This window comes from Onychostruthus taczanowskii, unplaced genomic scaffold, assembly GCF_017590055.1.
Source record: "Onychostruthus taczanowskii isolate IOZ18803 unplaced genomic scaffold, ASM1759005v1 scaffold3, whole genome shotgun sequence".
NCBI classification, from domain to species: Eukaryota; Metazoa; Chordata; class Aves; order Passeriformes; family Passeridae; genus Onychostruthus; species Onychostruthus taczanowskii.
In genome coordinates, this window is record NW_024500349.1 from 9,746,833 (window position 1) to 9,758,937 (window position 12,105).

The following is a 12,105-nucleotide window of genomic DNA, read 5'->3' on the forward strand; positions in this document are numbered from 1 at the left end:
CCTTTCCCAAACCCCCTTCAGCAAGAAGGTATGTCAATACAGGATAAGATTAGAAGCATCATGATCTTCCATCAGCTCCAACTTAAGAGACTCAGGCAAAAAAAGAGTGTTGACAAAAATTCCCTCACATGTTTCCTAGGACTGTGCTACTATTTTGGACTGAGTCATACAGACTTCTTGCAATTTGGGATATATTAAGTAAAAGCAGAAGACAGACAAGCAAATCACAAGCACGTATGACGTTTACAAGTCTAACAGGGTGGGAAGGAAGGGCCAAGGCAGAGATGGAATTGCTAAAGCTGCTCTATTTTTTATATTCACACACAACTCAAACAGGAAGTTGCACATGGTTTCTGTAAATGGACTTCCCTTAGCCTCCCAACTCTTGCCCACAACTGATATGAAATACTGCAGTTCCATCTCTTGGGAACATCCAGATGGCCTCAGAAGTCCCAGCAGCACTTACCCCATACTGTAAGTGCACATGAGCCACAACCTTATCCACCCTAAACTTCTTCTAACTAAGGCAGGGCCTACTGGCAGAGGGAGCTTGGCCCAAGAGGAAGCCGTGCCATCACTCAGCCCCTCCACCAGGATCACACCTCAGGCTTGTACATGCACACGCCCAAAACTGAGCTCTTGACTTCGTCCTGTGCAAGAGCACCTGGACAAAAACACTGCAGCCTGATGGCAGGTTAAGACACAGTGCAAGTCTTGAAGAGAAGTCTTGTGTGTAGGCGCAGAGACACAGGCACACCACTATGTCCCTGCTGCTGAATGCATCATCCTACTATTGCTACAGTCAATTCATTAGACTGATAATGTGCTCAGAAATCAGCAATTTCCACTGTGCAGTTATTAGCATATTGATTAAACATGATTGCAAACACTTGGGGAGAAGCAGAGCATTAGCCACTGGAGAAGAAATAGAGAATGAAGCCAGTCAAAGAAGCAGCTTGAAGTCTGCAATTTTCAAGACTTTGTCTCCAGGATAATTGAGCCCACAATTCAGGGAACAAGGAGCAGAGAACAAAACACTGTCACAAGAGAATGGCAGGAAAAAAAAAGACTGGCCATCTCCTGCTGTCACTTTAGGCAGATGTTATACATACGCTACACAAATATCGACCACTGAAATGTTTACAGCTAACTGAAGATGGCAGAGGGGTGCCCTGGAAAGGATGCTCCAAACACCATGGTGAGTTATAAACCTCTAAAAATGGCACCAGAGAGTTTCAAAAGGCAGCTCTTCCACACCACAGTAACAACCACCACAGACATCTGCACAACTGGACACTGACCTGCGCAGTGCTGGACAGCTAAACACCCACTGAAGAGTCACTGAATGCCTGCAGGAAACCTGAGCACACAGGAGAGTGGTGGGGATTGATAGACTGCTACCTCAATTAGAGAGGGAGGTGCTGCTGACTTCCCCAAGAGATGAAGGGGGACATCACAACACTATTTAATGGGGTACCTAAAGACAGCTGAGCAAACTTCTGTGGTCTACCTCCCCCCACTGCTTTGGTAGACTCTGGGGAGGTCAATGTACTTTTTGGATTTAAACTGTGTATATCCATTCAGCAATGCAGAGTGTGTTTACTCCCAGAAGTATACAGCTAATATAAACAACAACTACACATTTGTTTTAAGAGCTACCACAACTAAGGAATCTCGGCAAATGGGAAGGAGGGTTAAAGTACACAGGAAAATTATCCAAGATCTGCAGACTGCTCACAATCTGCTTTCTCAGGATGTTTGCTCAAGTCACATAATTGTTTGCAGAACCTCTGCTTTCTAAAAATGCATTTGGAAAAATTCATTCCACATTTTCTTAAATCAGTTTCTACTGATTAGACGATGCTTTTCAATATTCTCAAAGTAGGTTACCTGCCATTGTCCAATAATGACCAGGCAGAAGCATTCTCTGAAACATATTCTAGGCAAATATTTCACATGAAAATGAGTATTTCAAAACTTTTCCAAATATTTTTTTTAATGTCAGATATATTTAGTCCAAGTACTTAAGCCAACTCTAGTAGGAAGCACCTCTGAAGAAATTTTTGCATTGCCACATTAATGCAGCTTGAGGAAATACAGTGTTAAAGTTATTGAGCTGAAAATAAGATGCCAGTAACTTGTTGTGGTCCCCTCACTCTCCTTTTGCTCCCACGTCTGGAGGTCTAGAAGTATAAAGCAAGCTAACTGGGACTGAAGCTCGATATTCTTGCTGCCAGCCCAGGGGCACACTGCAGTGCAGGAGGAATTTGCTGCTTAAAGCAGCAAAATCCCCAGTGATTGAACTTGAGTTTTGCTCAGGGAGGGCTTATGGAAACCATCCCCCGTTTCCTGAGCTTTTTGTTATTTATTCATGTGCCACAGCCTGAGCTCAGAAAAGGCAAAAACTTGTTATTTTAACCGAAGTACCATGAACACCCCCAGAAATTCTCTCCTCCAGTTTTAGCATTCAGATTCCAGAGTACCATCAAACACAACCACTACATCACAAGTGCTTTGAAACTGTAATAGATGCAGCCCTTCTGAGACCAGCTGTCACGCTACCATCAAAGTAAGGCACTAGCAGACATATCTACAGGTCTGAATACCATCCATAACACAAAACCAGATATGCTTAATTACACATCAGTTTAGGATGAGGCTAAACCAGGAATATGGAAGTGGTGTGATGGCCATCCTCATTGTGAAGAGTAGAACAAATAAAATAAATCTTGCTCCAATCTGCTTATAGGTGATATAACCCTATCAGTGCTGGCTCTTAACATGAGATTTGGAACGCATGAGGAAACTAAATCAAAATACAGACACAGGTAAGAGATTAGATAGCTGAGAATGGCTAATTTGTTCCAGGCCTTTTGACTGGACTTCTCTCTGTACCTTAATGACTCAATTACATGAGGTTACAACATTTCTGTTATGATTTGGAGGTTCCTCCATTTCACAACTGGAGATTGTCCTCAATTACCTCAACATCTCACTCATCACCACAGCAGGCAAAAAGTGCCATGAGATGTAGTACTGAAGGATACTATTTCTACATATTTCTACCATTCTTCCACTCTCAGAAGCCATAATCTACCTAGACACATGTGCAGGTCAACTGCATAATTTCAAGTTAAGTTTCTTTCTTATTTTTAATCTAAGTTTTAACTGTAAGAAATTCAATAACTATTTAGAGGAATACACAAATTGCTAGTCCACAACAGCACACATCTTATTAGCTCATCATACCCTACATAAGAGCTATTAAACAGCAAAAAATATCCACCTTGCTCAGAAAGTTTAGTTAGCACCTTTTTCAGCCTAGCTTAGGTGACAAGCCTTTTCCGCAGTAGAACTCATCTTTTCTAGTCCTGTACTACATCTGGCCATTACTGCATCTTGCTCAATACTTGACTTAACAACACACGTAAGAAAATCCTATAAATGGACATAGAAGGATCAGCTTCCCAAAGACGACGCTTATCTTCTTTCCAGTCTGATAAAGGTTGATTTGTGGTTTGAAGGCTTATCTTGCAACCTTATAAAGCCTAGTTTTGAACACAGTTCAAAAATAATAACTTAAAATGAAAAAAATAATCCTCTAAGACACTGAGTTCAACATGCAAGCAGAAATTCCTACATTCAAATCAAGCCCTTCAGTCATTATTCAATTGCCTTGTTTTTATATTTTCAAATGATGGCCCAACTGACTTTTCCTGAAGCAATTATATGTTTTATTATTTCCATCATGACCCCTCTCAACTCTAAGGTCACCATCCTACTTCTTCTTACTTTATATTTAGAAGCCTAATAGCTTTTAATCATACCCTTGCTGCTCCTGGTCTTGCCACAGAGGAATTTGAGATAGCATGATTATTATTTGATTGATTGTTGATTATTATTTTTCTCTTACAAGCAAGGACAGAGAAGCCAGTTAAAGAAATTGCAAGCCATGCTTCCTTCAGTCCTGGGGTGAAACCATGCTGAATTGTACCATTGGATCCATTGTAAATAATCAACATAGGACAACATGTGAGGGGAAGAAGCAAATGCTTTTAGGCATGAACAGGTGAAACTACATTAAACATTAGCACTCGTACAAGGATACATTCTTTAAGAAGTCACAGCTACTCAGCAGATTCTCAAAGAGGAAGCAAACAACACACAAAACCATCACAGTCAATATACAATTCTTTGGTCACATGTTACATTTTTATGCCCATAAGATAGAATTAGGTACAATATTAGCCAAAATTATTTGCTGGAAGTGGAATTTAATATTAGAGAGAAAAATGAAAGCTTTAGTAATCTGTATTTTAGAATTGAGAAAGAGGCACACATACTTTCATGCTTTTTTGACTTCTACATGCATAATAAACATTCCAAACGGGAATGACTGAAAGAGCAAATGATGGCCTTAGCTAATTGTCACTCAAAATGCGCTTGTTCAACACACATTCTGTGCTTTGTCAAAAAATAAAAACCCTATATAGAGGACAGCTTTTAAACAAACAAATTTACAGTTTTATTTCCACTATGGCTACAATGCCCCCTCCGTGGTGGCACCAACAGCAGGGTCAGGGAAGAATTAACAATATTCTCCAGCAAAATAAGCTGTCCCGAATAAACAATGTTCAGGGTAACCTATTTAGGTCTTTAGCCATAAATTATATCACCCAACACCATTTCACATTTTTTTCCGGTACAGCAAAGGGAAACTTCCCTTTGTGGTCTGTGACTGCCCCAGTGATGCACAGATGATGCCAGGGAAGGGAAGGGCTTCCACTGAGGCTCCAGAACCACACAACAAGTGTTAGTAAGATTAACATAGTTGGACAGATTGTCACACTTCATACACTCAGCTAAAGCACTACAAAAAAAAAACCAGAAGTTGTCCCAGCTTTAGAAGAGCAGCTACCAAGTAATTCACAGACCTCCCATGAACTAATAAAGTGTTCTCTGTATATATATGACAAGATTAACATAGTTGGACAGATTGTCACACTTCATACACACTTTTTCAAAGTAATTCGTAGACCTCCCATGAACTAATAAAGTGTTCTCTGTATATATATGACCCGTAAGGGAGCTTTTACAAGACATGCACAACATGTATCAGTGGATCCCAAAAGGCTGCTAATAAAGAGAATAAAGTCAAAGCAGCAGAATGTTATTACTGGCTGATAAACACTCATGTGAATCATTACTTGGTTTTCCACCTGCAGATCAAAGTTAACTAAGCACTTACAACCAGCCAGCAGAAAATACTAAGCAATTCCTATCTGAATGGCACAAGAAGTCCAGCCACAAGCACCCAGCAGGATTTGGTTTTGTGCTTGAGTGGCAGCTTCAGTGATTCTGTACAATGAATGTTGCTGCTCATCTTCTTCACAGTAAGCTTCTTTTACTTGTTCTTCCCCTCCATTCCCCCAAAAAGTCAGCTAAAGCACACCACTACCACAAAAACCAACATTCCAAATAGCTGCACTGGATGGCAAAGGTACAACAACTGCGTAAATGCTTTGGTAGCTGGCTACCTGCTGTTTTATTAGGCACAATGTCCTCATCATCTCATACACTGCGTTTATGTAATTAAAACACTGACAGAGATAAAACTTTAATTTTATGTAAACCAGGAATTATTCATATGTGAAGACTGATTTTCCTTCTGTTTCAAGTCTTAGTAAACCACCAATTTCAGGCAGCAAGCTAATCAGATGCATCTGATTAAAAAAACAAGATTCCTTGGAAAGTCCAATTTGTGACTTCATATCAGGTTAGTGACGCATTTGGCCTGTGTGGTGTATCTCCCAGATACGAGAGGTTTTCATTAAAAAGACTGCACAAACACTGATGACTCCTTCGTTACACAAAATTGTCCAAAAGGCCTTTGAGTCATGTTCACAGTCCTGGATTTTTGGCTTTGAGTTCAGAAAACAAGAGGCTGCATCAGGCCTCTTAATTTTGTATTTAATGAGGTATCTAGAGCTTACAGCGAAATAACCACTGACCAGAAAGAAGGTTTTAATGGTCTAAACCACATTGAAAATTATGCCCTTCTTAGCAGACAGTGGAATGGGAATAAGCATATGAAGGAATTCATGACAGTCAATGGCTAATAAAGTAAGCAACTTTGCTCATTCCCCAAAATTATGTTCAAAACCTTGCATTCCACAGGGAAAAACAAAAAAAAGTGTACAACAAAAGTTTCTGGTTCAATTTCTTCTTCATCAAAGCAACTGCTCTTCCCCATCACAGAAAGGCTGACATTGTGGTTTCTCTCTCATAGGTGTTCATAACTAAGTACCATGGGAGGGCTGCTTTGTTTGTTGGTAATGTGCTGGGGTTTTCTTTTTGACTGGCTCTCTTATAGGTGTTCATAACTAAGTATCATGGGAGGGCTGCTTTGATTTGTTTGTTGGTAATGTGCTGGGGTTTTCTTTTTGACTGCATCAGCTGAACTACACAGGGATTACAGACATCCTACATGTATTCATTTGAGGACATGAAGGGAATTTCTCAGCTGAATGGCTGACAAGGCAACTCTTACACATTATACTATTTTCTGAGCAATTTATATATATATCATGTAGAAGCTGATATGCACAAAGTTGACAACAATTTTCATAAGCAGACAGATAAACAGAGCAAGCACAGCACAACTTCTTGGAGCCTTGGCCTCTATCAGGGAGAGAACAGGAAGAACAGGATGTGAAGCAAAGGCCACAGATAACTGTCAGCACTTTATTAGGAGAGAGAACGTCACCCAAGGCAAGCTTAATCTAAACAAAAGGTGCAAGTTTCTTGCCATATTTAGAGTATTTGTGGCTGCTGACAGACACAGGCAGTCCAAGAGAACCAGACAGAAGACATGATCTTTCCAATGTATACAACATTAGATGATGCACTAGTTCCTGCTGATACTTTTCGGTCTCTCCACACACTTCTGGATGTGTGGAAAGGAAAGTTTGAATTAAGTGGAGCTTACAACATTTGTAGATACATGATGGCAGCTTCTCCCCTGACTTCGTAATTATCTTCTGCCCTCCACCACCAATCAGTTCCTATAACTTATCATATGCCTTTCAAGGATACAAAGTCAGCTTTCAGGATACATCCAGCTGCTGCAGTGTAATACCAAAAAGACTCGTGGCAGAGATCCAGTGCTGCATCACACTCCAAAATAAAACGGCTTTTCCCAGCTCCATGTACTAATCTGCCACACTTCAGCTTATGGCTAGCTGTTTAACATTATACTGTCGCTATCAGGCAAAAGACTAACTGCAGAGACAGACTTACGTACTACTAGGCTGCTATGACATCCCTGCTTTGCTTTTTCTTTATCAGACCAAACTAACACAACTCCCTCAACCTCTCCTTGCAGGCTGCATGCTCCATGCTGCTGACCATCTCTGCATCCCTGTCTGCTGGACTGTCTCTGGTTTCCCTAAATCACTCTTGAACAATGCAGAGGTGACCAAGAAAAAAAAAAAAAAAAACAAGCCAGACCCAGCACTCCCGATGAAACTGCATTACTGCCTTTCATCTGTCAGCCACAATCCCCCCAAGGCAGCCCCAACACATGCTTCACTTATTCAGATAGGCTTGTGGTGTTGGCTCATGCTCAGCACAGCACCCATCAGCACATCAGCTCCTTTCCAACCCATGACTACTCACACAGTCACCTCCCAGTGCATACAAATGCACATCAGGCCCTACCCTCGGGTGTAGGACCTTGCACCTTGCCCAGTTTGCCAAGGTTTTTGCTGGTTCAATAAGAGCCCTGCATACTGAAGCTCTGCCATTCAGTGTATGAATCACCCTTCCTAACTTAGAGTTAGTCCCAGATTTGCTGAGGATATGCTTTATGTTCTGAATGGTCTCCAAAGAATGTTCTGAACACTATGGGCTCCAGTACTGACCCTGCTTGTTAGCAGCAGTCAACCATTTGCTAGTTCTGGCTAATCTCTCCAATTAACAGTCCTTCCATCTAGCCCATATGTTCTTCATGCCAGAGACAAAGGTCAGGGGTCTAAGCATTTACTTCTTTTTAATGAGGCAACTTCAGCATAGAAGTACCTTCAGCATAGAAGTACCTTGCTTTGCAAGCACAGTCACCATTAAGAGGATCTGGAAAGGTCTTTAGTACACTTACAGATGGGAGCAAAAGTACTTCATGTAATTGCTTGCTTCTAGGCATGACCATCCACGCTCATCAACAGATCTGTCACATTTTCTACCCTGTTTCTCCTTCTTGGCTTTCAAACGTGAATTAAACTGTGTTGTGACCATACACTACGATCTCTAAATGCAGCATCACATTAATCCAAAGTACACATACACTCTGAAAGCTCTTTCCCACAAAAACTCAATCATAAAGAGTCACCACAGTACCTGCACTGCCTTTTGCCTATTCAAACACCAGAGACAGGTTAAGCATGTAACAGTTCTTGTGCTCCTCTTCCCTGTCAAACACCAACTTGCTACCACTTTGGAGCTCACCCCTTACAGCCCCAGAATACGTTCAGCAGGACTTCTCTGAAAGCTAATCCACATCAGTCCTGAGTGGCAGCTAATCCATTGGAAAGGCCTTAGCATTTGGGATTGTCTATGTGTGATTGAACACAGGCTACAGCTGTAGGATTCAGAAAGGCTACAATAAGACATTTGCCTATCTGCACTGTTGCCCTGACTTTACCTACACAACCATGCCATAGCAACATAAGGCATTTGGCTTTCTACTTGCATACAGCACTTTAATTACACATGCAATTAATCAGACATGGATGGTAACAGGCAAGATTCTTCTGAACTAATTCAGGGAAATTTTTAATTTTTTTTTTAGTTCTAAAAGCTTGTAAGTTTAAATGGTAACAAAAGATGTGTGTGTATTTTTTTTTGCTGAGAGTGATACTTTCAGAACTCATTTTTTTGCAATAGTCCCTATCTCACATTAGAGGAGAGGTTCAAATGCAGAAGAAATCTTCACACTGAATGTTTAAGGGAGGCAGTGTTTCCTGGTGAAAATTATAATTTCTTTAAAAGGAGACTATTGCTTTCTTCATGCTTGGATTTAAATACTGAGCTATTTAAAAACTGTTTATGTAGAGGGAAAAAAAAAAAGAATAGTTGCTACACCCAGTGCTGCAGCTCTGACATAAACATGAGCGCTGATCTGTTACATTTTTCAGTTTTGACACAGTAAACAAGGATGCCCCTGTCAACCTCTCTCCTCTGAGAAATCTGGCTGTCCCATCTTCCTTCTCTTGAACTTTATGGAAATTAAGCAGCAAAAAACTTGTCTTAAAGTACATGTTTTAAGTCAACTTTCATTTCCAAGAAGAGGAGAGGAAGAGTTGAGTACAACCAAGAAACAGCGCTGAGTACAGAGGGATGATCACTGCCCTAGTCCTGCTGGCCACATTATTTCTGACACAGGCCAGGACAGCACTGGGGTCTTGGCCACATGCTGTGTCAGGTGCAGCTTCTGTTGACCAACAATCCCCAGTCCTTCTCTGCTGGGCAGCTTCCCAGATACTTCTCCCCATCAGCCTCTTCCGTTCCATCCAGCCTGTCCAGATCCCCATCCAGAGCTCCAGCAGACCAACACTTCCACCCCACTTGCTGTGGCTGCAAACTGACTGAGGGTGCTCTCAATCCCCTCACCCAGATCACGGACAAAGCTATTACATAGGACCGGCCCCAATAACAAGCCCTGGGGAACACCGCTGGATGGAGCTCCATTCACCAACACTGCCGAGCCTGGCCAACCCTACAGTTTTCTACCCAGCAAAGAACACACCCATCCAATCCATGAGCAGCCAGTTTCTCCAGGAGATGCTGTGAGAAATGGTGTCAAAGGCTTTACTAATGTCCAGGTAGACATATCCAGAGCTTCTTGCTCATCCACTAAGTGGGTCTCCTTTATCATCTAAGGGGATCAGGTTGGTCAAGCAGAACCTGCCTCCACAAAAACATCCTGGCTGGGCCTGATTCCCTGGTTTCATGTGTGACATGTTAGTACACAAGGTGAAGTGTTCCATTATCTTCTCTGGCACTGAGATCAGGCTGACAGGCTTGTGGTTCCCTGGATCCTGCATTTGGCACTTCTTGTAGGATGGTGTCCAGCACATTTGTTAAATTAATGTCATCAGTGAAGTCTTGATGCTCGTGTTGGTGCAAAGTATACACTTACTATCTTTCCCCTCCCCCCAAATCTTGCCTAACAGGCTAAGTAGGATCCCTTATATCAGAATGGTTTTCAAACTTCTCCAGCAGAGTGACCAAGTCTCTGCTCTGCCATATCACAGCAGCTTGGAAAGGTCAAGCCAGCTTGGCAACGCTCCAGGTCAACATGAAGGATTTAAACCAAAGAGCTGAGCTCTATGCACAGCCCTCTGTACTGGGTGTAGTAAACAATCACATGGCAGGTTACTCCAGACGCAGGCATTACAGCTTGAAAGACAGCTGCAACTACAGAGAATACAGATGCAGCTGGGCAGTTTTTTGCTCTGGCTGCTATGAGAAAGCCATTCCATTGCTTCCACCTCAGAAAAGTGCTCCCTCACCACACTGCAATTACTCATGTGAAGCCTCTGTGTTTGTGCTCAACCAGAAACCAAAACCAAACAACTTTTTTCCTGTAAAACCAAGCAGCACAATTTCCATCTCTAAAATTAGGCCCACTAACAATATAACACACTAGTCCAACACCTAACTTTCAATGACTGCTTTTTCCAGTGAAGAGGATACAAAGCCAGGAAAAATACAGTGGCTACTAATCAGGCTTAGCTATCCAGGGATTTAGCTTAGAGTAATTCTGGAGAACATGCATAGTGAACTGAAAACCAGTATGGAAACAGAAACCATCTGGGCTCAGAAGAGCCACAGGACTTTCCTCCTTAGAAGAACTATAAAATTGTACTTTATTTCACAGACAGCTGCTCTTTTTTGCAAAACCCAGAATCAAATAATTGACCTGGCAATGCCTCAGTTCTGTATTTCTAAGCAATACCTCTTTCATGAAAAAGAATGCCATTTTGAGAATTGGTTCATCCTCATGGTTTAGTAACATGAAAATATTCACAACGGATACAAGCTCAGGGAAGGACACTCTGGAGATCCCAAAGTATTTTACAACAGTATCACAGTAATTGTACAGCCGATTTAAGAAAGGCAGCTGAAGCATTTGAGCAGAAACACTTCAAAGCAAATAGCTGAGCTGGTATGTATGCATTATCTGTATCCAGTTTAATTCTACAAAATTAGTCTGCAGAGGTTCATTTATAAGCAAGGATTAGTTTCAGGAAAGACCAACCAGGACAGAAACTACAAGCAAGTGACCTTGTTAAACACTCCTCAAAAGCTTTACAAAGCACTGATTGTTCACAGCCTTTAGCAAACAGTTCATGTATCAGGTGACTCAATAGCTTTCAGCATAGTGCCTTCAATCCAAGCAGGAAATAGTACAGTGGGTTAACACCTTTTATGCTAGTATCAAACATTTTAGCTTTTTCCACGGTTAGCCACACTAGTGGGCCAATCAGAATTTAACAATAATCGCTTCAGATACACACACTGCAGCTCTCAAACACTCAAGAAAAGATGTGCTTAGCATAAGAGGGCATCCAATGCTTGAGAAAATCTGTAGATTCAGTTCTTTTTTCAGCCATTTCTTAAAAAGTAGTCATAATCCCAGCATCTCTGAATACTTAACAGAAAAAAAGCTTATCTACAGCAATTTCATTTCCTCCTACTTTCCTGTTTCAGTGGCAGGTACTTTTTAAATACTTCACACAGCTTTTAGCATTGTTTAGTTCTCAGCACATGTTAACCTCACATGCCTTTTTGATAGGTTTTTCACTAGGAGGGTCATTCCATATGCACTGGAATCTTCTCCCTGCTGACATGCTTTTGATAAAACCACTGTGCTGCCTTTTCTCAAAGATGTTTAGAAACCACAACTCTAAAAAACCAGTAAGAGTTAGTAGGGCTGGGAAGGGAGACAGCAGAGACCATAAGAAGCATTTTCTTTCACGCATTTGGTCTAAGGTGTACCACCAACAGGATGCTGGTTGATCAACTAAGGTTTTTAATTCACTGGCT

At 41.4% G+C, this 12,105-nt stretch overlaps 1 protein-coding gene across 9 annotated transcripts in view; it reads right to left on the reverse strand.

The window, feature by feature from the left end:
• The window catches only part of ABI1 (abl interactor 1), a 77,842-nt gene that overhangs the window by 41,398 nt on the left and 24,339 nt on the right, over window positions 1-12,105 (reverse strand). The window lies entirely within an intron of this gene.